Raw genomic sequence first — 26096 nt, 5'->3', positions numbered from 1 at the left:
TACCTCTTCAAATTTTCTCTTTGGAAGGTGGCACTCTAGAATTTTTGGGTCGATTTTCGACCTCAGTATTTTTTGGAGGGCCGGTGTCATTTACAGACCTGCAATTGGTGAATATTTAGTGACCTTTTGCAGTGGGTTTAAAGCTGCTGTTGTGGGAAACGGCCACAAGGATGCAGCATTTCTCCATTCCCAAATCTGGGTACTAGGGCAGCAGAGCCATGCTGGAAGTTGTTTGCCTAGGTTTTAAATTTGGATGGAATGTGCCAGGAAAACCCCCCATAAGTTTATGTCTCCTTACTCCTAGTTCGTTGTCTTAATTTTTTCAATTGGGGTAATCGTTAGAATGTTGCTTGTCCAAGGTGTACACACTCTGGTTCATCTACATATCCTATATACCTATTTATGTAGAGGTCCTCTTCCCGTGTAAATTATTACAGAGTGTTCCGTAATCCTTCCTTGCTATATGGTCGGTCTTTTTGATATATGTATATAATATGTATTTGTACACGTATGGTAACGCTAATCTTCATTTACCCATTCCCCCCACCTTTCCTTTTAGATAAGCATAGTTTTTTTTTAATAAGTCTGTGATTGACTTTCTCTGTGGAAATATGTTCATTTGTGTCAGTTATTAGATAACGCCTATAAGTGATATCATAGGATATAGGACTTTTGCTTTCCGACTTACCTCGTGTTCTGTGATTATCTCCAAGATCATCTATGGTGCCTCAAAGAGCAGTGTTTCATTGTTTTCCATGGCTAGTATTCATTGTGTACATGGACCACTTCTTCTTTATCCTTTCATCTGTTGATGGACATTTTGGTTGCTTCAGTGTCTTGTCTATTGTGAATAAGGCTGCAGTGCAGCTTTTGCAGCCCGGGTCTTCTTCATTCTGGTCTTCTCAGGTGAGAGGCCCATTGGTGCGCCTGCTGGATTGAATGGTACCTCAATTTTTCCTTTTAAACGCAGCTCCTTTCTGTTCTCATTATTGGCGGTTAACCCCTTTACATCTCACCAGCAGCTAGAGGGTACACATTTCTCTAAAACCTCTTCAGCATTTATTGTTTGTAGACTTTTTGCCCATGGTCAGTCGACTGGTTTGAGTTGAAAACTTTTTGTAGATTAGATTGCATGAGTCTAATACTTCCTGAGGTGGAGCTTTTATCCATTTTCCTTTTTTTGAACAGACAGTGAGGAAAACTTACCTCTTCATACTATCTTCTTGAAAATTTTGCCTGTTTTGAATTTTTTTTTATCCATTCCCTACCTCAGCACAATTTTGAAGGCAGGTGTCCTTTACAGCCCTGAGTCCTTGTGAATGGTAAGTGACCATTAGCTGTGGGTTAAAAGCTGCTCTTGCGGGAATCGGCCAGAAGGCGGCAGCATTTCTCCTTTACCAAATCTGGTTACTAGGGCAACAGAGCCTTACTGGAAGTGGTGTTCTAGGTTTTAAATTAGAATGGAATGTGCGAGGAAGAAGCCCTTTAAGTTTATGTCTCATTACTTCTTGTTCGTATTTTTCACTTAATTTTTATTTTTTATCACAGCAAACTTGATTACAATGTTTTGTTTGCTCTAGGTGTGCAAGATGTGGTTCTTTCACACATATACATATATCTATTCTTCTTCGGATCCTTTTCCCACGTAGCTTATGACACAATGTTGACTAGTCTTCTCTTGGTATTGCGTAGGTCTTTGGTGATTCTATATTTCACATGTGTTTGTATCTCTCTGTTAACCTCAATATGGTAATGTATCCAATCCTCACACCTTTCCAGTTGGTGAAGCATAAGTTTTTTTAATGAATCTATGATAGTGTTTCTCTGTGGAAATATCTTTGTTTGTATCATTTTCTAGGTAACACCTATGTGTGATATGATAGGATATGTGTCTTTTGCCTTCTCACTTACTCCAAGTTGCGTGATTACTTCTAGACTCATCTATGGTGCTGCAAATGGCATTGTTTCATTTTTTCACTAGCTCATATTCCATCTGTACAGGTAGCAGTTCTTCTTTGTCCACCCATCTGTCGGTGGACTTTTTGGTTACTTCCATATCTTGGCTATTGTAATACTAGGCAATGCAGATTTGCGTGCCTGTGTCCTTCCAATTCTGTCTTCTTAGTTTATAGGTCCAGGAATAGGTCTGCTGGATCATATGGTAGCTCAAGGTTTACCTTTTAAAGGCACCTCTATTCTGTTCTCCTTAGTGGCTCTTTCCAGGTTAGGTCCCACTTAAAGTGGAGGGTATGTATTTCTTCCCAGCACCTTCAGCATTGATTCTTTGTAGTTTTTGCTGATGGTTATTCTGAGTGGTGTGAGCTGATACCTCTTTGTGGTTGCATTTGCATGTGTCTCATAATGCGTTGAAATTGAGCTTTAAGACATGTCCTTTTTATTTTTCCAGCTGTGATTAGAGCTTATTTCTTCAAAGTGTTTTCTTAAAGTATGTGTCACCATTGGAAATATTTTGGCCATTTTCTCCCTCAAGACATTTTGAGGGCAGGTTTCATTTACAGCCCTGCAGTACTTGTTCATATGAAGTGACCATTAGCTCAGGCTTTAAACCTGCTTTTGCAGGTAACGGCCAGAGAGCGGCAGCCTTTCTACGTTCCCCTTGCTGGTACTAGGGAAACAGACCTACCGGCCAGTGGTGTTCTTCGGTTATAAATTAGAGTGCAACGTGCCCGGGTAAACCCACAAATGTTGATGTCTCCTTGCTTTTGTTTGTTTTTAAATTTAATTTATATTTATTATTAGAGTAATATTCCATTGTGTACGTGGACCACTTCTTCTTGGTGCATTCCTCGGTTGATGGACATTTTCATTGCTTCCAAGTGCTGGCTATGGTTAATCTTGCTGGCGTACAGGTTTGCCAGCCTGTGACTTTTTGATTCTCATTTTCTCAGGTGATAGGCCAAGCAGTGGTTGTGATTGATTGGCCGGTAGCTCAGTGTTTCCCTTTTCAAAGCACCTACATTGTGTTTTCTTTAGTGGCTCTTTACATGCCCCCCCTTACAACCGAGGGTACGCATTTCTCCACACTCCCTTCACCATTTATTTTTTGCAGCATTTTTCCTAATGGCCATTCTGACTGCTGTGAGCTGATAGGTTTTTGTAATATGGGTATGCATGTCATTAAAATTTTTAAAATTCATCATATTCCTATGCCTTTTTCCTAAAAGAAAAAAACCGTGAGTACAATATAGCTCTTGAAATTGTCTTCTTCGAAGGTCGCACTCTTCTGAAATTTTTGGTCGATTTTTGACCCCAGAAATTTTCTGGAGGGCAGGTGTCATTTACAGAACTGCAAGTTGGTGAAAATTTAGTGACCTTTTGCAGTGCGTTCAAAGCTGCTGTTGTGGGAAACGACCACAAGGAGGTAGCATTTCTCCATTCCCCAATCTGGGTACTAGGGCAGCAGAGCCTTTCTGGAAGTCATTGTCCTAGGTTGTAAATTAGGATGCAATTTGCCAGGAGAAATCCCCATAAGTTTATGTCTCATTACTTCTTCTTGGTTTTTACATTTTTTTAAAATCTGGGTAAAGTTTAGAATATTGTTTGTCCTAGGTGTACACAATCTGGTTCATTTGTACATTATGTATGTCTATTAATGTACAGATCCTCTTCCCATGTAAAATATTACAGTGTTCCGTCGACCTCCCTTGCTATATGTTCGGTCTTTTTGATACATGTATATAATATGTATTTGTATATGTATAGTGACACTAATCTTCATTTCTCAATTTCCCCCCTCCTTTCCTTTTCGATAGCATAGTTTGTTTTCTAAGCCTGTGAGTGTCTTTCTCTTTGGAAATATGTTCATCTGTGTCAGTTATTAGATAATGCCATAAGTGATAATATAGGCTATAGGTCTTTTGCTTTCCGACCTACTTCACGTTTTGTGATTATCTCCAGGCTCATCTGTGGTGCCTCAAAGAGCAGTGCTTCCACGTTTTCCATGGCTAATATTCCAGTGTGTACATGGACCACTTCTTCTTGGTGCGTTCCTCTGTTGATGGACATTTTCGTTGCTTCCAAGTGTTGCCTATGGTAAATATTGCTGGAGTGCAGGATTGCCAGCCTGTGATTTTTGATTTTCATTTTCTCAGGTGATAGACCCAGCAGTGGGTTTGATTGATTGACTGGTATGGTAGCTCAACGTTGACCTTTTCAAGGCACCTCAATTGTGCTTTCATTAGTGCTCTTACCACGTCTGCCTTAGAATCGAGGGTACGCATTTCTCCACAATCACGTCAGCAGTTATTGTTTGCAGCATTTTTGTTGATGGCCATTCCGACTGGTGTGAGCTGATAGGTTTTTGTAATTTGGGTTTACATGTCTGTAAAAATTCCTACAATTCATCATTTTTCCACGCCTTTTCCTTTTCTGTTAAAAGAAAAAATGTGTGAGTATAATATACCTCTTCAAATTTTCTCTTTGGAAGGTGGCACTCTAGAATTTTTGGGTCGATTTTCGACCTCAGTATTTTTTGGAGGGCCGGTGTCATTTACAGACCTGCAATTGGTGAATATTTAGTGACCTTTTGCAGTGGGTTTAAAGCTGCTGTTGTGGGAAACGGCCACAAGGATGCAGCATTTCTCCATTCCCAAATCTGGGTACTAGGGCAGCAGAGCCATGCTGGAAGTTGTTTGCCTAGGTTTTAAATTTGGATGGAATGTGCCAGGAAAACCCCCCATAAGTTTATGTCTCCTTACTCCTAGTTCGTTGTCTTAATTTTTTCAATTGGGGTAATCGTTAGAATGTTGCTTGTCCAAGGTGTACACACTCTGGTTCATCTACATATCCTATATACCTATTTATGTAGAGGTCCTCTTCCCGTGTAAATTATTACAGAGTGTTCCGTAATCCTTCCTTGCTATATGGTCGGTCTTTTTGATATATGTATATAATATGTATTTGTACACGTATGGTAACGCTAATCTTCATTTACCCATTCCCCCCACCTTTCCTTTTAGATAAGCATAGTTTTTTTTTAATAAGTCTGTGATTGACTTTCTCTGTGGAAATATGTTCATTTGTGTCAGTTATTAGATAACGCCTATAAGTGATATCATAGGATATAGGACTTTTGCTTTCCGACTTACCTCGTGTTCTGTGATTATCTCCAAGATCATCTATGGTGCCTCAAAGAGCAGTGTTTCATTGTTTTCCATGGCTAGTATTCATTGTGTACATGGACCACTTCTTCTTTATCCTTTCATCTGTTGATGGACATTTTGGTTGCTTCAGTGTCTTGTCTATTGTGAATAAGGCTGCAGTGCAGCTTTTGCAGCCCGGGTCTTCTTCATTCTGGTCTTCTCAGGTGAGAGGCCCATTGGTGCGCCTGCTGGATTGAATGGTACCTCAATTTTTCCTTTTAAACGCAGCTCCTTTCTGTTCTCATTATTGGCGGTTAACCCCTTTACATCTCACCAGCAGCTAGAGGGTACACATTTCTCTAAAACCTCTTCAGCATTTATTGTTTGTAGACTTTTTGCCAATGGTCAGTCGACTGGTTTGAGTTGAAAACTTTTTGTAGATTAGATTGCATGAGTCTAATACTTCCTGAGGTGGAGCTTTTATCCATTTTCCTTTTTTTGAACAGACAGTGAGGAAAACTTACCTCTTCATACTATCTTCTTGAAAATTTCGCCTGTTTTGAATTTTTTTTTATCCATTCCCTACCTCAGCACAATTTTGAAGGCAGGTGTCCTTTACAGCCCTGAGTCCTTGTGAATGGTAAGTGACCATTAGCTGTGGGTTAAAAGCTGCTCTTGCGGGAATCGGCCAGAAGGCGGCAGCATTTCTCCTTTACCAAATCTGGTTACTAGGGCAACAGAGCCTTACTGGAAGTGGTGTTCTAGGTTTTAAATTAGAATGGAATGTGCGAGGAAGAAGCCCTTTAAGTTTATGTCTCATTACTTCTTGTTCGTATTTTTCACTTAATTTTTATTTTTTATCACAGCAAACTTGATTACAATGTTTTGTTTGCTCTAGGTGTGCAAGATGTGGTTCTTTCACACATATACATATATCTATTCTTCTTCGGATCCTTTTCCCACGTAGCTTATGACACAATGTTGACTAGTCTTCTCTTGGTATTGCGTAGGTCTTTGGTGATTCTATATTTCACATGTGTTTGTATCTCTCTGTTAACCTCAATATGGTAATGTATCCAATCCTCACACCTTTCCAGTTGGTGAAGCATAAGTTTTTTTAATGAATCTATGATAGTGTTTCTCTGTGGAAATATCTTTGTTTGTATCATTTTCTAGGTAACACCTATATGTGATATGATAGGATATGTGTCTTTTGCCTTCTCACTTACTCCAAGTTGCGTGATTACTTCTAGACTCATCTATGGTGCTGCAAATGGCATTGTTTCATTTTTTCACTAGCTCATATTCCATCTGTACAGGTAGCAGTTCTTCTTTGTCCACCCATCTGTCTGTGGACTTTTTGGTTACTTCCATATCTTGGCTATTGTAATACTAGGCAATGCAGATTTGCGTGCCTGTGTCCTTCCAATTCTGTCTTCTTAGTTTATAGGTCCAGGAATAGGTCTGCTGGATCATATGGTAGCTCAAGGTTTACCTTTTAAAGGCACCTCTATTCTGTTCTCCTTAGTGGCTCTTTCCAGGTTAGGTCCCACTTAAAGTGGAGGGTATGTATTTCTTCCCAGCACCTTCAGCATTGATTCTTTGTAGTTTTTGCTGATGGTTATTCTGAGTGGTGTGAGCTGATACCTCTTTGTGGTTGCATTTGCATGTGTCTCATAATGCGTTGAAATTGAGCTTTAAGACATGTCCTTTTTATTTTTCCAGCTGTGATTAGAGCTTATTTCTTCAAAGTGTTTTCTTAAAGTATGTGTCACCATTGGAAATATTTTGGCCATTTTCTCCCTCAAGACATTTTGAGGGCAGGTTTCATTTACAGCCCTGCAGTACTTGTTCATATGAAGTGACCATTAGCTCAGGCTTTAAACCTGCTTTTGCAGGTAACGGCCAGAGAGCAGCAGCCTTTCTACGTTCCCCTTGCTGGTACTAGGGAAACAGACCTACCGGCCAGTGGTGTTCTTCGGTTATAAATTAGAGTGCAACGTGCCCGGGTAAACCCACAAATGTTGATGTCTCCTTGCTTTTGTTTGTTTTTAAATTTAATTTATATTTATTATTAGAGTAATATTCCATTGTGTACGTGGACCACTTCTTCTTGGTGCATTCCTCGGTTGATGGACATTTTCATTGCTTCCAAGTGCTGGCTATGGTTAATCTTGCTGGCGTACAGGTTTGCCAGCCTGTGACTTTTTGATTCTCATTTTCTCAGGTGATAGGCCAAGCAGTGGTTGTGATTGATTGGCCGGTAGCTCAATGTTTCCCTTTTCAAAGCACCTACATTGTGTTTTCTTTAGTGGCTCTTTACATGCCCCCCCTTACAACCGAGGGTACGCATTTCTCCACACTCCCTTCACCATTTATTTTTTGCAGCATTTTTCCTAATGGCCATTCTGACTGCTGTGAGCTGATAGGTTTTTGTAATATGGGTATGCATGTCATTAAAAATTTTAAAATTCATCATATTCCTATGCCTTTTTCCTAAAAGAAAAAAACCGTGAGTACAATATAGCTCTTGAAATTGTCTTCTTCGAAGGTCGCACTCTTCTGAAATTTTTGGTCGATTTTTGACCCCAGAAATTTTCTGGAGGGCAGGTGTCATTTACAGAACTGCAAGTTGGTGAAAATTTAGTGACCTTTTGCAGTGCGTTCAAAGCTGCTGTTGTGGGAAACGACCACAAGGAGGTAGCATTTCTCCATTCCCCAATCTGGGTACTAGGGCAGCAGAGCCTTTCTGGAAGTCATTGTCCTAGGTTGTAAATTAGGATGCAATTTGCCAGGAGAAATCCCCATAAGTTTATGTCTCATTACTTCTTCTTGGTTTTTACATTTTTTTAAAATCTGGGTAAAGTTTAGAATATTGTTTGTCCTAGGTGTACACAATCTGGTTCATTTGTACATTATGTATGTCTATTAATGTACAGATCCTCTTCCCATGTAAAATATTACAGTGTTCCGTCGACCTCCCTTGCTATATGTTCGGTCTTTTTGATACATGTATATAATATGTATTTGTATATGTATAGTGACACTAATCTTCATTTCTCAATTTCCCCCCTCCTTTCCTTTTCGATAGCATAGTTTGTTTTCTAAGCCTGTGAGTGTCTTTCTCTTTGGAAATATGTTCATCTGTGTCAGTTATTAGATAATGCCATAAGTGATAATATAGGCTATAGGTCTTTTGCTTTCCGACCTACTTCACGTTTTGTGATTATCTCCAGGCTCATCTGTGGTGCCTCAAAGAGCAGTGCTTCCACGTTTTCCATGGCTAATATTCCAGTGTGTACATGGACCACTTCTTCTTGGTGCGTTCCTCTGTTGATGGACATTTTCGTTGCTTCCAAGTGTTGCCTATGGTAAATATTGCTGGAGTGCAGGATTGCCAGCCTGTGATTTTTGATTTTCATTTTCTCAGGTGATAGACCCAGCAGTGGGTTTGATTGATTGACTGGTATGGTAGCTCAACGTTGACCTTTTCAAGGCACCTCAATTGTGCTTTCATTAGTGCTCTTACCACGTCTCCCTTAGAATCGAGGGTACGCATTTCTCCACAATCACGTCAGCAGTTATTGTTTGCAGCATTTTTGTTGATGGCCATTCCGACTGGTGTGAGCTGATAGGTTTTTGTAATTTGGGTTTACATGTCTGTAAAAATTCCTACAATTCATCATTTTTCCACGCCTTTTCCTTTTCTGTTAAAAGAAAAAATGTGTGAGTATAATATACCTCTTCAAATTTTCTCTTTGGAAGGTGGCACTCTAGAATTTTTGGGTCGATTTTCGACCTCAGTATTTTTTGGAGGGCCGGTGTCATTTACAGACCTGCAATTGGTGAATATTTAGTGACCTTTTGCAGTGGGTTTAAAGCTGCTGTTGTGGGAAACGGCCACAAGGATGCAGCATTTCTCCATTCCCAAATCTGGGTACTAGGGCAGCAGAGCCATGCTGGAAGTTGTTTGCCTAGGTTTTAAATTTGGATGGAATGTGCCAGGAAAACCCCCCATAAGTTTATGTCTCCTTACTCCTAGTTCGTTGTCTTAATTTTTTCAATTGGGGTAATCGTTAGAATGTTGCTTGTCCAAGGTGTACACACTCTGGTTCATCTACATATCCTATATACCTATTTATGTAGAGGTCCTCTTCCCGTGTAAATTATTACAGAGTGTTCCGTAATCCTTCCTTGCTATATGGTCGGTCTTTTTGATATATGTATATAATATGTATTTGTACACGTATGGTAACGCTAATCTTCATTTACCCATTCCCCCCACCTTTCCTTTTAGATAAGCATAGTTTTTTTTTAATAAGTCTGTGATTGACTTTCTCTGTGGAAATATGTTCATTTGTGTCAGTTATTAGATAACGCCTATAAGTGATATCATAGGATATAGGACTTTTGCTTTCCGACTTACCTCGTGTTCTGTGATTATCTCCAAGATCATCTATGGTGCCTCAAAGAGCAGTGTTTCATTGTTTTCCATGGCTAGTATTCATTGTGTACATGGACCACTTCTTCTTTATCCTTTCATCTGTTGATGGACATTTTGGTTGCTTCAGTGTCTTGTCTATTGTGAATAAGGCTGCAGTGCAGCTTTTGCAGCCCGGGTCTTCTTCATTCTGGTCTTCTCAGGTGAGAGGCCCATTGGTGCGCCTGCTGGATTGAATGGTACCTCAATTTTTCCTTTTAAACGCAGCTCCTTTCTGTTCTCATTATTGGCGGTTAACCCCTTTACATCTCACCAGCAGCTAGAGGGTACACATTTCTCTAAAACCTCTTCAGCATTTATTGTTTGTAGACTTTTTGCCAATGGTCAGTCGACTGGTTTGAGTTGAAAACTTTTTGTAGATTAGATTGCATGAGTCTAATACTTCCTGAGGTGGAGCTTTTATCCATTTTCCTTTTTTTGAACAGACAGTGAGGAAAACTTACCTCTTCATACTATCTTCTTGAAAATTTCGCCTGTTTTGAATTTTTTTTTATCCATTCCCTACCTCAGCACAATTTTGAAGGCAGGTGTCCTTTACAGCCCTGAGTCCTTGTGAATGGTAAGTGACCATTAGCTGTGGGTTAAAAGCTGCTCTTGCGGGAATCGGCCAGAAGGCGGCAGCATTTCTCCTTTACCAAATCTGGTTACTAGGGCAACAGAGCCTTACTGGAAGTGGTGTTCTAGGTTTTAAATTAGAATGGAATGTGCGAGGAAGAAGCCCTTTAAGTTTATGTCTCATTACTTCTTGTTCGTATTTTTCACTTAATTTTTATTTTTTATCACAGCAAACTTGATTACAATGTTTTGTTTGCTCTAGGTGTGCAAGATGTGGTTCTTTCACACATATACATATATCTATTCTTCTTCGGATCCTTTTCCCACGTAGCTTATGACACAATGTTGACTAGTCTTCTCTTGGTATTGCGTAGGTCTTTGGTGATTCTATATTTCACATGTGTTTGTATCTCTCTGTTAACCTCAATATGGTAATGTATCCAATCCTCACACCTTTCCAGTTGGTGAAGCATAAGTTTTTTTAATGAATCTATGATAGTGTTTCTCTGTGGAAATATCTTTGTTTGTATCATTTTCTAGGTAACACCTATATGTGATATGATAGGATATGTGTCTTTTGCCTTCTCACTTACTCCAAGTTGCGTGATTACTTCTAGACTCATCTATGGTGCTGCAAATGGCATTGTTTCATTTTTTCACTAGCTCATATTCCATCTGTACAGGTAGCAGTTCTTCTTTGTCCACCCATCTGTCTGTGGACTTTTTGGTTACTTCCATATCTTGGCTATTGTAATACTAGGCAATGCAGATTTGCGTGCCTGTGTCCTTCCAATTCTGTCTTCTTAGTTTATAGGTCCAGGAATAGGTCTGCTGGATCATATGGTAGCTCAAGGTTTACCTTTTAAAGGCACCTCTATTCTGTTCTCCTTAGTGGCTCTTTCCAGGTTAGGTCCCACTTAAAGTGGAGGGTATGTATTTCTTCCCAGCACCTTCAGCATTGATTCTTTGTAGTTTTTGCTGATGGTTATTCTGAGTGGTGTGAGCTGATACCTCTTTGTGGTTGCATTTGCATGTGTCTCATAATGCGTTGAAATTGAGCTTTAAGACATGTCCTTTTTATTTTTCCAGCTGTGATTAGAGCTTATTTCTTCAAAGTGTTTTCTTAAAGTATGTGTCACCATTGGAAATATTTTGGCCATTTTCTCCCTCAAGACATTTTGAGGGCAGGTTTCATTTACAGCCCTGCAGTACTTGTTCATATGAAGTGACCATTAGCTCAGGCTTTAAACCTGCTTTTGCAGGTAACGGCCAGAGAGCGGCAGCCTTTCTACGTTCCCCTTGCTGGTACTAGGGAAACAGACCTACCGGCCAGTGGTGTTCTTCGGTTATAAATTAGAGTGCAACGTGCCCGGGTAAACCCACAAATGTTGATGTCTCCTTGCTTTTGTTTGTTTTTAAATTTAATTTATATTTATTATTAGAGTAATATTCCATTGTGTACGTGGACCACTTCTTCTTGGTGCATTCCTCGGTTGATGGACATTTTCATTGCTTCCAAGTGCTGGCTATGGTTAATCTTGCTGGCGTACAGGTTTGCCAGCCTGTGACTTTTTGATTCTCATTTTCTCAGGTGATAGGCCAAGCAGTGGTTGTGATTGATTGGCCGGTAGCTCAATGTTTCCCTTTTCAAAGCACCTACATTGTGTTTTCTTTAGTGGCTCTTTACATGCCCCCCCTTACAACCGAGGGTACGCATTTCTCCACACTCCCTTCACCATTTATTTTTTGCAGCATTTTTCCTAATGGCCATTCTGACTGCTGTGAGCTGATAGGTTTTTGTAATATGGGTATGCATGTCATTAAAATTTTTAAAATTCATCATATTCCTATGCCTTTTTCCTAAAAGAAAAAAACCGTGAGTACAATATAGCTCTTGAAATTGTCTTCTTCGAAGGTCGCACTCTTCTGAAATTTTTGGTCGATTTTTGACCCCAGAAATTTTCTGGAGGGCAGGTGTCATTTACAGAACTGCAAGTTGGTGAAAATTTAGTGACCTTTTGCAGTGCGTTCAAAGCTGCTGTTGTGGGAAACGACCACAAGGAGGTAGCATTTCTCCATTCCCCAATCTGGGTACTAGGGCAGCAGAGCCTTTCTGGAAGTCATTGTCCTAGGTTGTAAATTAGGATGCAATTTGCCAGGAGAAATCCCCATAAGTTTATGTCTCATTACTTCTTCTTGGTTTTTACATTTTTTTAAAATCTGGGTAAAGTTTAGAATATTGTTTGTCCTAGGTGTACACAATCTGGTTCATTTGTACATTATGTATGTCTATTAATGTACAGATCCTCTTCCCATGTAAAATATTACAGTGTTCCGTCGACCTCCCTTGCTATATGTTCGGTCTTTTTGATACATGTATATAATATGTATTTGTATATGTATAGTGACACTAATCTTCATTTCTCAATTTCCCCCCTCCTTTCCTTTTCGATAGCATAGTTTGTTTTCTAAGCCTGTGAGTGTCTTTCTCTTTGGAAATATGTTCATCTGTGTCAGTTATTAGATAATGCCATAAGTGATAATATAGGCTATAGGTCTTTTGCTTTCCGACCTACTTCACGTTTTGTGATTATCTCCAGGCTCATCTGTGGTGCCTCAAAGAGCAGTGCTTCCACGTTTTCCATGGCTAATATTCCAGTGTGTACATGGACCACTTCTTCTTGGTGCGTTCCTCTGTTGATGGACATTTTCGTTGCTTCCAAGTGTTGCCTATGGTAAATATTGCTGGAGTGCAGGATTGCCAGCCTGTGATTTTTGATTTTCATTTTCTCAGGTGATAGACCCAGCAGTGGGTTTGATTGATTGACTGGTATGGTAGCTCAACGTTGACCTTTTCAAGGCACCTCAATTGTGCTTTCATTAGTGCTCTTACCACGTCTCCCTTAGAATCGAGGGTACGCATTTCTCCACAATCACGTCAGCAGTTATTGTTTGCAGCATTTTTGTTGATGGCCATTCCGACTGGTGTGAGCTGATAGGTTTTTGTAATTTGGGTTTACATGTCTGTAAAAATTCCTACAATTCATCATTTTTCCACGCCTTTTCCTTTTCTGTTAAAAGAAAAAATGTGTGAGTATAATATACCTCTTCAAATTTTCTCTTTGGAAGGTGGCACTCTAGAATTTTTGGGTCGATTTTCGACCTCAGTATTTTTTGGAGGGCCGGTGTCATTTACAGACCTGCAATTGGTGAATATTTAGTGACCTTTTGCAGTGGGTTTAAAGCTGCTGTTGTGGGAAACGGCCACAAGGATGCAGCATTTCTCCATTCCCAAATCTGGGTACTAGGGCAGCAGAGCCATGCTGGAAGTTGTTTGCCTAGGTTTTAAATTTGGATGGAATGTGCCAGGAAAACCCCCCATAAGTTTATGTCTCCTTACTCCTAGTTCGTTGTCTTAATTTTTTCAATTGGGGTAATCGTTAGAATGTTGCTTGTCCAAGGTGTACACACTCTGGTTCATCTACATATCCTATATACCTATTTATGTAGAGGTCCTCTTCCCGTGTAAATTATTACAGAGTGTTCCGTAATCCTTCCTTGCTATATGGTCGGTCTTTTTGATATATGTATATAATATGTATTTGTACACGTATGGTAACGCTAATCTTCATTTACCCATTCCCCCCACCTTTCCTTTTAGATAAGCATAGTTTTTTTTTAATAAGTCTGTGATTGACTTTCTCTGTGGAAATATGTTCATTTGTGTCAGTTATTAGATAACGCCTATAAGTGATATCATAGGATATAGGACTTTTGCTTTCCGACTTACCTCGTGTTCTGTGATTATCTCCAAGATCATCTATGGTGCCTCAAAGAGCAGTGTTTCATTGTTTTCCATGGCTAGTATTCATTGTGTACATGGACCACTTCTTCTTTATCCTTTCATCTGTTGATGGACATTTTGGTTGCTTCAGTGTCTTGTCTATTGTGAATAAGGCTGCAGTGCAGCTTTTGCAGCCCGGGTCTTCTTCATTCTGGTCTTCTCAGGTGAGAGGCCCATTGGTGCGCCTGCTGGATTGAATGGTACCTCAATTTTTCCTTTTAAACGCAGCTCCTTTCTGTTCTCATTATTGGCGGTTAACCCCTTTACATCTCACCAGCAGCTAGAGGGTACACATTTCTCTAAAACCTCTTCAGCATTTATTGTTTGTAGACTTTTTGCCAATGGTCAGTCGACTGGTTTGAGTTGAAAACTTTTTGTAGATTAGATTGCATGAGTCTAATACTTCCTGAGGTGGAGCTTTTATCCATTTTCCTTTTTTTGAACAGACAGTGAGGAAAACTTACCTCTTCATACTATCTTCTTGAAAATTTCGCCTGTTTTGAATTTTTTTTTATCCATTCCCTACCTCAGCACAATTTTGAAGGCAGGTGTCCTTTACAGCCCTGAGTCCTTGTGAATGGTAAGTGACCATTAGCTGTGGGTTAAAAGCTGCTCTTGCGGGAATCGGCCAGAAGGCGGCAGCATTTCTCCTTTACCAAATCTGGTTACTAGGGCAACAGAGCCTTACTGGAAGTGGTGTTCTAGGTTTTAAATTAGAATGGAATGTGCGAGGAAGAAGCCCTTTAAGTTTATGTCTCATTACTTCTTGTTCGTATTTTTCACTTAATTTTTATTTTTTATCACAGCAAACTTGATTACAATGTTTTGTTTGCTCTAGGTGTGCAAGATGTGGTTCTTTCACACATATACATATATCTATTCTTCTTCGGATCCTTTTCCCACGTAGCTTATGACACAATGTTGACTAGTCTTCTCTTGGTATTGCGTAGGTCTTTGGTGATTCTATATTTCACATGTGTTTGTATCTCTCTGTTAACCTCAATATGGTAATGTATCCAATCCTCACACCTTTCCAGTTGGTGAAGCATAAGTTTTTTTAATGAATCTATGATAGTGTTTCTCTGTGGAAATATCTTTGTTTGTATCATTTTCTAGGTAACACCTATATGTGATATGATAGGATATGTGTCTTTTGCCTTCTCACTTACTCCAAGTTGCGTGATTACTTCTAGACTCATCTATGGTGCTGCAAATGGCATTGTTTCATTTTTTCACTAGCTCATATTCCATCTGTACAGGTAGCAGTTCTTCTTTGTCCACCCATCTGTCTGTGGACTTTTTGGTTACTTCCATATCTTGGCTATTGTAATACTAGGCAATGCAGATTTGCGTGCCTGTGTCCTTCCAATTCTGTCTTCTTAGTTTATAGGTCCAGGAATAGGTCTGCTGGATCATATGGTAGCTCAAGGTTTACCTTTTAAAGGCACCTCTATTCTGTTCTCCTTAGTGGCTCTTTCCAGGTTAGGTCCCACTTAAAGTGGAGGGTATGTATTTCTTCCCAGCACCTTCAGCATTGATTCTTTGTAGTTTTTGCTGATGGTTATTCTGAGTGGTGTGAGCTGATACCTCTTTGTGGTTGCATTTGCATGTGTCTCATAATGCGTTGAAATTGAGCTTTAAGACATGTCCTTTTTATTTTTCCAGCTGTGATTAGAGCTTATTTCTTCAAAGTGTTTTCTTAAAGTATGTGTCACCATTGGAAATATTTTGGCCATTTTCTCCCTCAAGACATTTTGAGGGCAGGTTTCATTTACAGCCCTGCAGTACTTGTTCATATGAAGTGACCATTAGCTCAGGCTTTAAACCTGCTTTTGCAGGTAACGGCCAGAGAGCGGCAGCCTTTCTACGTTCCCCTTGCTGGTACTAGGGAAACAGACCTACCGGCCAGTGGTGTTCTTCGGTTATAAATTAGAGTGCAACGTGCCCGGGTAAACCCACAAATGTTGATGTCTCCTTGCTTTTGTTTGTTTTTAAATTTAATTTATATTTATTATTAGAGTAATATTCCATTGTGTACGTGGACCACTTCTTCTTGGTGCATTCCTCGGTTGATGGACATTTTCATTGCTTCCAAGTGCTGGCTATGGTTAATCTTGCTGGCGTACAGGTTTGCCAGCCTGTGACTTTTTGATTCTCATTTTCTCAGGTGATAGGCCAAGCAGTGGTTGTGATTGATTGGCCGGTAGCTCAATGTTTCCCTTTTCAAAGCACCTACATTGTGTTTTCTTTAGTGGCTCTTTACATGCCCCCCCTTACAACCGAGGGTACGCATTTCTCCACACTCCCTTCACCATTTATTTTTTGCAGCATTTTTCCTAATGGCCATTCTGACTGCTGTGAGCTGATAGGTTTTTGTAATATGGGTATGCATGTCATTAAAATTTTTAAAATTCATCATATTCCTATGCCTTTTTCCTAAAAGAAAAAAACCGTGAGTACAATATAGCTCTTGAAATTGTCTTCTTCGAAGGTCGCACTCTTCTGAAATTTTTGGTCGATTTTTGACCCCAGAAATTTTCTGGAGGGCAGGTGTCATTTACAGAACTGCAAGTTGGTGAAAATTTAGTGACCTTTTGCAGTGCGTTCAAAGCTGCTGTTGTGGGAAACGACCACAAGGAGGTAGCATTTCTCCATTCCCCAATCTGGGTACTAGGGCAGCAGAGCCTTTCTGGAAGTCATTGTCCTAGGTTGTAAATTAGGATGCAATTTGCCAGGAGAAATCCCCATAAGTTTATGTCTCATTACTTCTTCTTGGTTTTTACATTTTTTTAAAATCTGGGTAAAGTTTAGAATATTGTTTGTCCTAGGTGTACACAATCTGGTTCATTTGTACATTATGTATGTCTATTAATGTACAGATCCTCTTCCCATGTAAAATATTACAGTGTTCCGTCGACCTCCCTTGCTATATGTTCGGTCTTTTTGATACATGTATATAATATGTATTTGTATATGTATAGTGACACTAATCTTCATTTCTCAATTTCCCCCCTCCTTTCCTTTTCGATAGCATAGTTTGTTTTCTAAGCCTGTGAGTGTCTTTCTCTTTGGAAATATGTTCATCTGTGTCAGTTATTAGATAATGCCATAAGTGATAATATAGGCTATAGGTCTTTTGCTTTCCGACCTACTTCACGTTTTGTGATTATCTCCAGGCTCATCTGTGGTGCCTCAAAGAGCAGTGCTTCCACGTTTTCCATGGCTAATATTCCAGTGTGTACATGGACCACTTCTTCTTGGTGCGTTCCTCTGTTGATGGACATTTTCGTTGCTTCCAAGTGTTGCCTATGGTAAATATTGCTGGAGTGCAGGATTGCCAGCCTGTGATTTTTGATTTTCATTTTCTCAGGTGATAGACCCAGCAGTGGGTTTGATTGATTGACTGGTATGGTAGCTCAACGTTGACCTTTTCAAGGCACCTCAATTGTGCTTTCATTAGTGCTCTTACCACGTCTCCCTTAGAATCGAGGGTACGCATTTCTCCACAATCACGTCAGCAGTTATTGTTTGCAGCATTTTTGTTGATGGCCATTCCGACTGGTGTGAGCTGATAGGTTTTTGTAATTTGGGTTTACATGTCTGTAAAAATTCCTACAATTCATCATTTTTCCACGCCTTTTCCTTTTCTGTTAAAAGAAAAAATGTGTGAGTATAATATACCTCTTCAAATTTTCTCTTTGGAAGGTGGCACTCTAGAATTTTTGGGTCGATTTTCGACCTCAGTATTTTTTGGAGGGCCGGTGTCATTTACAGACCTGCAATTGGTGAATATTTAGTGACCTTTTGCAGTGGGTTTAAAGCTGCTGTTGTGGGAAACGGCCACAAGGATGCAGCATTTCTCCATTCCCAAATCTGGGTACTAGGGCAGCAGAGCCATGCTGGAAGTTGTTTGCCTAGGTTTTAAATTTGGATGGAATGTGCCAGGAAAACCCCCCATAAGTTTATGTCTCCTTACTCCTAGTTCGTTGTCTTAATTTTTTCAATTGGGGTAATCGTTAGAATGTTGCTTGTCCAAGGTGTACACACTCTGGTTCATCTACATATCCTATATACCTATTTATGTAGAGGTCCTCTTCCCGTGTAAATTATTACAGAGTGTTCCGTAATCCTTCCTTGCTATATGGTCGGTCTTTTTGATATATGTATATAATATGTATTTGTACACGTATGGTAACGCTAATCTTCATTTACCCATTCCCCCCACCTTTCCTTTTAGATAAGCATAGTTTTTTTTTAATAAGTCTGTGATTGACTTTCTCTGTGGAAATATGTTCATTTGTGTCAGTTATTAGATAACGCCTATAAGTGATATCATAGGATATAGGACTTTTGCTTTCCGACTTACCTCGTGTTCTGTGATTATCTCCAAGATCATCTATGGTGCCTCAAAGAGCAGTGTTTCATTGTTTTCCATGGCTAGTATTCATTGTGTACATGGACCACTTCTTCTTTATCCTTTCATCTGTTGATGGACATTTTGGTTGCTTCAGTGTCTTGTCTATTGTGAATAAGGCTGCAGTGCAGCTTTTGCAGCCCGGGTCTTCTTCATTCTGGTCTTCTCAGGTGAGAGGCCCATTGGTGCGCCTGCTGGATTGAATGGTACCTCAATTTTTCCTTTTAAACGCAGCTCCTTTCTGTTCTCATTATTGGCGGTTAACCCCTTTACATCTCACCAGCAGCTAGAGGGTACACATTTCTCTAAAACCTCTTCAGCATTTATTGTTTGTAGACTTTTTGCCAATGGTCAGTCGACTGGTTTGAGTTGAAAACTTTTTGTAGATTAGATTGCATGAGTCTAATACTTCCTGAGGTGGAGCTTTTATCCATTTTCCTTTTTTTGAACAGACAGTGAGGAAAACTTACCTCTTCATACTATCTTCTTGAAAATTTCGCCTGTTTTGAATTTTTTTTTATCCATTCCCTACCTCAGCACAATTTTGAAGGCAGGTGTCCTTTACAGCCCTGAGTCCTTGTGAATGGTAAGTGACCATTAGCTGTGGGTTAAAAGCTGCTCTTGCGGGAATCGGCCAGAAGGCGGCAGCATTTCTCCTTTACCAAATCTGGTTACTAGGGCAACAGAGCCTTACTGGAAGTGGTGTTCTAGGTTTTAAATTAGAATGGAATGTGCGAGGAAGAAGCCCTTTAAGTTTATGTCTCATTACTTCTTGTTCGTATTTTTCACTTAATTTTTATTTTTTATCACAGCAAACTTGATTACAATGTTTTGTTTGCTCTAGGTGTGCAAGATGTGGTTCTTTCACACATATACATATATCTATTCTTCTTCGGATCCTTTTCCCACGTAGCTTATGACACAATGTTGACTAGTCTTCTCTTGGTATTGCGTAGGTCTTTGGTGATTCTATATTTCACATGTGTTTGTATCTCTCTGTTAACCTCAATATGGTAATGTATCCAATCCTCACACCTTTCCAGTTGGTGAAGCATAAGTTTTTTTAATGAATCTATGATAGTGTTTCTCTGTGGAAATATCTTTGTTTGTATCATTTTCTAGGTAACACCTATATGTGATATGATAGGATATGTGTCTTTTGCCTTCTCACTTACTCCAAGTTGCGTGATTACTTCTAGACTCATCTATGGTGCTGCAAATGGCATTGTTTCATTTTTTCACTAGCTCATATTCCATCTGTACAGGTAGCAGTTCTTCTTTGTCCACCCATCTGTCTGTGGACTTTTTGGTTACTTCCATATCTTGGCTATTGTAATACTAGGCAATGCAGATTTGCGTGCCTGTGTCCTTCCAATTCTGTCTTCTTAGTTTATAGGTCCAGGAATAGGTCTGCTGGATCATATGGTAGCTCAAGGTTTACCTTTTAAAGGCACCTCTATTCTGTTCTCCTTAGTGGCTCTTTCCAGGTTAGGTCCCACTTAAAGTGGAGGGTATGTATTTCTTCCCAGCACCTTCAGCATTGATTCTTTGTAGTTTTTGCTGATGGTTATTCTGAGTGGTGTGAGCTGATACCTCTTTGTGGTTGCATTTGCATGTGTCTCATAATGCGTTGAAATTGAGCTTTAAGACATGTCCTTTTTATTTTTCCAGCTGTGATTAGAGCTTATTTCTTCAAAGTGTTTTCTTAAAGTATGTGTCACCATTGGAAATATTTTGGCCATTTTCTCCCTCAAGACATTTTGAGGGCAGGTTTCATTTACAGCCCTGCAGTACTTGTTCATATGAAGTGACCATTAGCTCAGGCTTTAAACCTGCTTTTGCAGGTAACGGCCAGAGAGCGGCAGCCTTTCTACGTTCCCCTTGCTGGTACTAGGGAAACAGACCTACCGGCCAGTGGTGTTCTTCGGTTATAAATTAGAGTGCAACGTGCCCGGGTAAACCCACAAATGTTGATGTCTCCTTGCTTTTGTTTGTTTTTAAATTTAATTTATATTTATTATTAGAGTAATATTCCATTGTGTACGTGGACCACTTCTTCTTGGTGCATTCCTCGGTTGATGGACATTTTCATTGCTTCCAAGTGCTGGCTATGGTTAATCTTGCTGGCGTACAGGTTTGCCAGCCTGTGACTTTTTGATTCTCATTTTCTCAGGTGATAGGCCAAGCAGTGGTTGTGATTGATTGGCCGGTAGCTCAATGTTTCCCTTTTCAAAGCACCTACATTGTGTTTTCTTTAGTGGCTCTTTACATGCCCCCCCTTACAACCGAGGGTACGCATTTCTCCACACTCCCTTCACCATTTATTTTTTGCAGCATTTTTCCTAATGGCCATTCTGACTGCTGTGAGCTGATAGGTTTTTGTAATATGGGTATGCATGTCATTAAAATTTTTAAAATTCATCATATTCCTATGCCTTTTTCCTAAAAGAAAAAAACCGTGAGTACAATATAGCTCTTGAAATTGTCTTCTTCGAAGGTCGCACTCTTCTGAAATTTTTGGTCGATTTTTGACCCCAGAAATTTTCTGGAGGGCAGGTGTCATTTACAGAACTGCAAGTTGGTGAAAATTTAGTGACCTTTTGCAGTGCGTTCAAAGCTGCTGTTGTGGGAAACGACCACAAGGAGGTAGCATTTCTCCATTCCCCAATCTGGGTACTAGGGCAGCAGAGCCTTTCTGGAAGTCATTGTCCTAGGTTGTAAATTAGGATGCAATTTGCCAGGAGAAATCCCCATAAGTTTATGTCTCATTACTTCTTCTTGGTTTTTACATTTTTTTAAAATCTGGGTAAAGTTTAGAATATTGTTTGTCCTAGGTGTACACAATCTGGTTCATTTGTACATTATGTATGTCTATTAATGTACAGATCCTCTTCCCATGTAAAATATTACAGTGTTCCGTCGACCTCCCTTGCTATATGTTCGGTCTTTTTGATACATGTATATAATATGTATTTGTATATGTATAGTGACACTAATCTTCATTTCTCAATTTCCCCCCTCCTTTCCTTTTCGATAGCATAGTTTGTTTTCTAAGCCTGTGAGTGTCTTTCTCTTTGGAAATATGTTCATCTGTGTCAGTTATTAGATAATGCCATAAGTGATAATATAGGCTATAGGTCTTTTGCTTTCCGACCTACTTCACGTTTTGTGATTATCTCCAGGCTCATCTGTGGTGCCTCAAAGAGCAGTGCTTCCACGTTTTCCATGGCTAATATTCCAGTGTGTACATGGACCACTTCTTCTTGGTGCGTTCCTCTGTTGATGGACATTTTCGTTGCTTCCAAGTGTTGCCTATGGTAAATATTGCTGGAGTGCAGGATTGCCAGCCTGTGATTTTTGATTTTCATTTTCTCAGGTGATAGACCCAGCAGTGGGTTTGATTGATTGACTGGTATGGTAGCTCAACGTTGACCTTTTCAAGGCACCTCAATTGTGCTTTCATTAGTGCTCTTACCACGTCTCCCTTAGAATCGAGGGTACGCATTTCTCCACAATCACGTCAGCAGTTATTGTTTGCAGCATTTTTGTTGATGGCCATTCCGACTGGTGTGAGCTGATAGGTTTTTGTAATTTGGGTTTACATGTCTGTAAAAATTCCTACAATTCATCATTTTTCCACGCCTTTTCCTTTTCTGTTAAAAGAAAAAATGTGTGAGTATAATATACCTCTTCAAATTTTCTCTTTGGAAGGTGGCACTCTAGAATTTTTGGGTCGATTTTCGACCTCAGTATTTTTTGGAGGGCCGGTGTCATTTACAGACCTGCAATTGGTGAATATTTAGTGACCTTTTGCAGTGGGTTTAAAGCTGCTGTTGTGGGAAACGGCCACAAGGATGCAGCATTTCTCCATTCCCAAATCTGGGTACTAGGGCAGCAGAGCCATGCTGGAAGTTGTTTGCCTAGGTTTTAAATTTGGATGGAATGTGCCAGGAAAACCCCCCATAAGTTTATGTCTCCTTACTCCTAGTTCGTTGTCTTAATTTTTTCAATTGGGGTAATCGTTAGAATGTTGCTTGTCCAAGGTGTACACACTCTGGTTCATCTACATATCCTATATACCTATTTATGTAGAGGTCCTCTTCCCGTGTAAATTATTACAGAGTGTTCCGTAATCCTTCCTTGCTATATGGTCGGTCTTTTTGATATATGTATATAATATGTATTTGTACACGTATGGTAACGCTAATCTTCATTTACCCATTCCCCCCACCTTTCCTTTTAGATAAGCATAGTTTTTTTTTAATAAGTCTGTGATTGACTTTCTCTGTGGAAATATGTTCATTTGTGTCAGTTATTAGATAACGCCTATAAGTGATATCATAGGATATAGGACTTTTGCTTTCCGACTTACCTCGTGTTCTGTGATTATCTCCAAGATCATCTATGGTGCCTCAAAGAGCAGTGTTTCATTGTTTTCCATGGCTAGTATTCATTGTGTACATGGACCACTTCTTCTTTATCCTTTCATCTGTTGATGGACATTTTGGTTGCTTCAGTGTCTTGTCTATTGTGAATAAGGCTGCAGTGCAGCTTTTGCAGCCCGGGTCTTCTTCATTCTGGTCTTCTCAGGTGAGAGGCCCATTGGTGCGCCTGCTGGATTGAATGGTACCTCAATTTTTCCTTTTAAACGCAGCTCCTTTCTGTTCTCATTATTGGCGGTTAACCCCTTTACATCTCACCAGCAGCTAGAGGGTACACATTTCTCTAAAACCTCTTCAGCATTTATTGTTTGTAGACTTTTTGCCAATGGTCAGTCGACTGGTTTGAGTTGAAAACTTTTTGTAGATTAGATTGCATGAGTCTAATACTTCCTGAGGTGGAGCTTTTATCCATTTTCCTTTTTTTGAACAGACAGTGAGGAAAACTTACCTCTTCATACTATCTTCTTGAAAATTTCGCCTGTTTTGAATTTTTTTTTATCCATTCCCTACCTCAGCACAATTTTGAAGGCAGGTGTCCTTTACAGCCCTGAGTCCTTGTGAATGGTAAGTGACCATTAGCTGTGGGTTAAAAGCTGCTCTTGCGGGAATCGGCCAGAAGGCGGCAGCATTTCTCCTTTACCAAATCTGGTTACTAGGGCAACAGAGCCTTACTGGAAGTGGTGTTCTAGGTTTTAAATTAGAATGGAATGTGCGAGGAAGAAGCCCTTTAAGTTTATGTCTCATTACTTCTTGTTCGTATTTTTCACTTAATTTTTATTTTTTATCACAGCAAACTTGATTACAATGTTTTGTTTGCTCTAGGTGTGCAAGATGTGGTTCTTTCACACATATACATATATCTATTCTTCTTCGGATCCTTTTCCCACGTAGCTTATGACACAATGTTGACTAGTCTTCTCTTGGTATTGCGTAGGTCTTTGGTGATTCTATATTTCACATGTGTTTGTATCTCTCTGTTAACCTCAATATGGTAATGTATCCAATCCTCACACCTTTCCAGTTGGTGAAGCATAAGTTTTTTTAATGAATCTATGATAGTGTTTCTCTGTGGAAATATCTTTGTTTGTATCATTTTCTAGGTAACACCTATATGTGATATGATAGGATATGTGTCTTTTGCCTTCTCACTTACTCCAAGTTGCGTGATTACTTCTAGACTCATCTATGGTGCTGCAAATGGCATTGTTTCATTTTTTCACTAGCTCATATTCCATCTGTACAGGTAGCAGTTCTTCTTTGTCCACCCATCTGTCTGTGGACTTTTTGGTTACTTCCATATCTTGGCTATTGTAATACTAGGCAATGCAGATTTGCGTGCCTGTGTCCTTCCAATTCTGTCTTCTTAGTTTATAGGTCCAGGAATAGGTCTGCTGGATCATATGGTAGCTCAATGTTTACCTTTTAAAGGCACCTCTATTCTGTTCTCCTTAGTGGCTCTTTCCAGGTTAGGTCCCACTTAAAGTGGAGGGTATGTATTTCTTCCCAGCACCTTCAGCATTGATTCTTTGTAGTTTTTGCTGATGGTTATTCTGAGTGGTGTGAGCTGATACCTCTTTGTGGTTGCATTTGCATGTGTCTCATAATGCGTTGAAATTGAGCTTTAAGACATGTCCTTTTTATTTTTCCAGCTGTGATTAGAGCTTATTTCTTCAAAGTGTTTTCTTAAAGTATGTGTCACCATTGGAAATATTTTGGCCATTTTCTCCCTCAAGACATTTTGAGGGCAGGTTTCATTTACAGCCCTGCAGTACTTGTTCATATGAAGTGACCATTAGCTCAGGCTTTAAACCTGCTTTTGCAGGTAACGGCCAGAGAGCGGCAGCCTTTCTACGTTCCCCTTGCTGGTACTAGGGAAACAGACCTACCGGCCAGTGGTGTTCTTCGGTTATAAATTAGAGTGCAACGTGCCCGGGTAAACCCACAAATGTTGATGTCTCCTTGCTTTTGTTTGTTTTTAAATTTAATTTATATTTATTATTAGAGTAATATTCCATTGTGTACGTGGACCACTTCTTCTTGGTGCATTCCTCGGTTGATGGACATTTTCATTGCTTCCAAGTGCTGGCTATGGTTAATCTTGCTGGCGTACAGGTTTGCCAGCCTGTGACTTTTTGATTCTCATTTTCTCAGGTGATAGGCCAAGCAGTGGTTGTGATTGATTGGCCGGTAGCTCAATGTTTCCCTTTTCAAAGCACCTACATTGTGTTTTCTTTAGTGGCTCTTTACATGCCCCCCCTTACAACCGAGGGTACGCATTTCTCCACACTCCCTTCACCATTTATTTTTTGCAGCATTTTTCCTAATGGCCATTCTGACTGCTGTGAGCTGATAGGTTTTTGTAATATGGGTATGCATGTCATTAAAATTTTTAAAATTCATCATATTCCTATGCCTTTTTCCTAAAAGAAAAAAACTGTGAGTACAATATAGCTCTTGAAATTGTCTTCTTCGAAGGTCGCACTCTTCTGAAATTTTTGGTCGATTTTTGACCCCAGAAATTTTCTGGAGGGCAGGTGTCATTTACAGAACTGCAAGTTGGTGAAAATTTAGTGACCTTTTGCAGTGCGTTCAAAGCTGCTGTTGTGGGAAACGACCACAAGGAGGTAGCATTTCTCCATTCCCCAATCTGGGTACTAGGGCAGCAGAGCCTTTCTGGAAGTCATTGTCCTAGGTTGTAAATTAGGATGGAATTTGCCAGGAGAAATCCCCATAAGTTTATGTCTCATTACTTCTTCTTGGTTTTTACATTTTTTTAAAATCTGGGTAAAGTTTAGAATATTGTTTGTCCTAGGTGTACACAATCTGGTTCATTTGTACATTATGTATGTCTATTAATGTACAGATCCTCTTCCCATGTAAAATATTACAGTGTTCCGTCGACCTCCCTTGCTATATGTTCGGTCTTTTTGATACATGTATATAATATGTATTTGTATATGTATAGTGACACTAATCTTCATTTCTCAATTTCCCCCCTCCTTTCCTTTTCGATAGCATAGTTTGTTTTCTAAGCCTGTGAGTGTCTTTCTCTTTGGAAATATGTTCATCTGTGTCAGTTATTAGATAATGCCATAAGTGATAATATAGGCTATAGGTCTTTTGCTTTCCGACCTACTTCACGTTTTGTGATTATCTCCAGGCTCATCTGTGGTGCCTCAAAGAGCAGTGCTTCCACGTTTTCCATGGCTAATATTCCAGTGTGTACATGGACCACTTC

Source organism: Balaenoptera acutorostrata, chromosome 7 (assembly GCF_949987535.1).
Source record: "Balaenoptera acutorostrata chromosome 7, mBalAcu1.1, whole genome shotgun sequence".
Taxonomy (NCBI): domain Eukaryota; kingdom Metazoa; phylum Chordata; class Mammalia; order Artiodactyla; family Balaenopteridae; genus Balaenoptera; species Balaenoptera acutorostrata.
This window is presented reverse-complemented; position numbering follows the sequence as displayed.